The sequence below is a fragment of the Haliotis rubra genome, unplaced genomic scaffold (genome assembly GCF_003918875.1).
Source record: "Haliotis rubra isolate DU_JTF1 unplaced genomic scaffold, ASM391887v1 Scf474, whole genome shotgun sequence".
NCBI classification, from domain to species: domain Eukaryota; kingdom Metazoa; phylum Mollusca; class Gastropoda; order Lepetellida; family Haliotidae; genus Haliotis; species Haliotis rubra.
Window position 1 is genome coordinate 884,167 of NW_025767162.1, and position 2,025 is coordinate 886,191.

Below are 2,025 nucleotides of genomic sequence, written 5' to 3' on the forward strand. Positions count from 1 at the left end.
CCCTTTGCGAGTTTCTGGAACAGTCTGAACCGTTAATAGACGTTATATCCACAAGATTCTTGCCTTGAAAAGGAGCGTTTGAACATGTATATTTAGACAGGTGATTTGAAAATTTCGTTGTCTCAGATAACAGCCAGTACTTGAGCCAAAATAAATCATGCAGTTACAAACAAAAGGATTATTTTCAAGATGTACATGATGTAATTCTTTTTCACCGAATTGGAAAAAGCTAATCTACTTAGAGTCTTAATGGAATTGTTGGCAGGGACAATTTCGAAGGTGGTGATTGCTGTCAAAGAAATTGTTCTGATGTCTTGTATTGAGAGTTCTCACTTAGATGCGCGTCTTTAAGTCTGTCCATTTCTGAAAAAGACGCTTGGTATTTGTCTTAACCCGCAACGTTTGCAGTGAATGACTCCATTGTGTTCATTGCTCTCCTGAGAAGGTATCTAAAGAAATATTTATCACCTACTAAAATCACACAGAGAGATTAATTGTCTTGATCCTGGTGCAGCAGTTAAAAAATACGGATGTATTGAAATAGTATATGTTTGAATGGGGTGAATCTAGATTTGAAGAGGTTTGGGTTGAATACCTGTCCTTGTATTGTAAAGATTTGCTTTATTGTGAGATATAATCGAAGCTTTCGCCCAACTATACGCGCGTTGAAATGAGAACATTTGATATTCTAAGTACGTTTCCTGATGATGATTAATTTTGTCAGGCTCTAGAGGCAATGAAAATTTGCAGCAACTAGTGTATAGATGCGGTTATAGTTTATCGCTAACGTCTTTAGGTTTGGAAAGCGAGGGCTTTTGAGGATGATCCACGTACATTATGGGTATTTCCAGTTAAGTTATTGTGGTCAAGAATTAGAGTCTGCAAATATCTAACTTAGAATCATATGATATCCTCTTCCACTCAATTGCATTAGCAAAGGTTTGAAAGGTTTAAAAAGTCAACATTTTGAAGGAGACAAAGGGAGTAACATCAAATTTGTCCAGTTTATTTTGGCGAGATGTATTGCAGTGAGACTCTTTGTTCAGTAGACCATGAAGAAAGCTGCCTTCAACCCGGCGTCACTGATATTTAATCTGTTCAGAATACAGATATTCAAAAACACACTAGGAAGTGAATGAAAAGCTCTCACCTGGTTTCGGCTAACGCGATAGGGTTATCATGTCATATACAGGTAAAGAAGATGAGTTAGGTTTGCAAAGGCACCTGCAGAAATATGTGCAAATTGTGATTAAAGATCCAGCAAATGTAGGGAGTATTGAAGTTAATGCTTTTGAAAGGTACTACTTGTGGATGGTCTTCAAATGGTTTGTGGACAAATGTAAAACGGTAAATGTCCCTCGAACCCACTGTAGACGTGGGACGTATTGTAGTCTGTCCTCATTGTTCTCACATCTACCTTGTAAGGTGTACACCAACACCAGTTATGAAAGCAGAATTGTCAGAAAGACATTCCTGGAAATGACACACACTGACATTAAGCACCAACACACTTATAAAACACCGGGTCCAACGTATCTCCATGTTTGTGAAAATGTCCAGAAGAAAGCTGTAAATTAGGCTTTGTTTCCCGATGTTATTATTTCAACAATTTAGTCTTAGTCCAGGACGGCATCCAGTTGCAGTGTTTCTTTGTAGGTATAATTCCCTTAACTGAGAACTTTAAGTCAATTCTTGAGGTCTTTCTATAGTGTTAAAACCGCATGCCACAGAATTGACGTATGGGTGCTTCTCAGACTAGACAATACTTGGTTTTCCCCTGCACCTTCAACCTTGTCAACAATAAAGTCCTTCTGAAACACAACGACGTCGTCAACGACTGAAATCACTTTTTCAGTATTTACTGTTGCCATTTTCATCACATGAATCACCTACGTTGCTGTAATTGAACTTAATTATCTACTGCCTCAGCATTGTACACATACAGTGTTTAAAATAACACCATCATGGTACATGGTCAAATCTGATTCGTCGAGAGATATCTGTAATGATACTTCAATCAAAGAC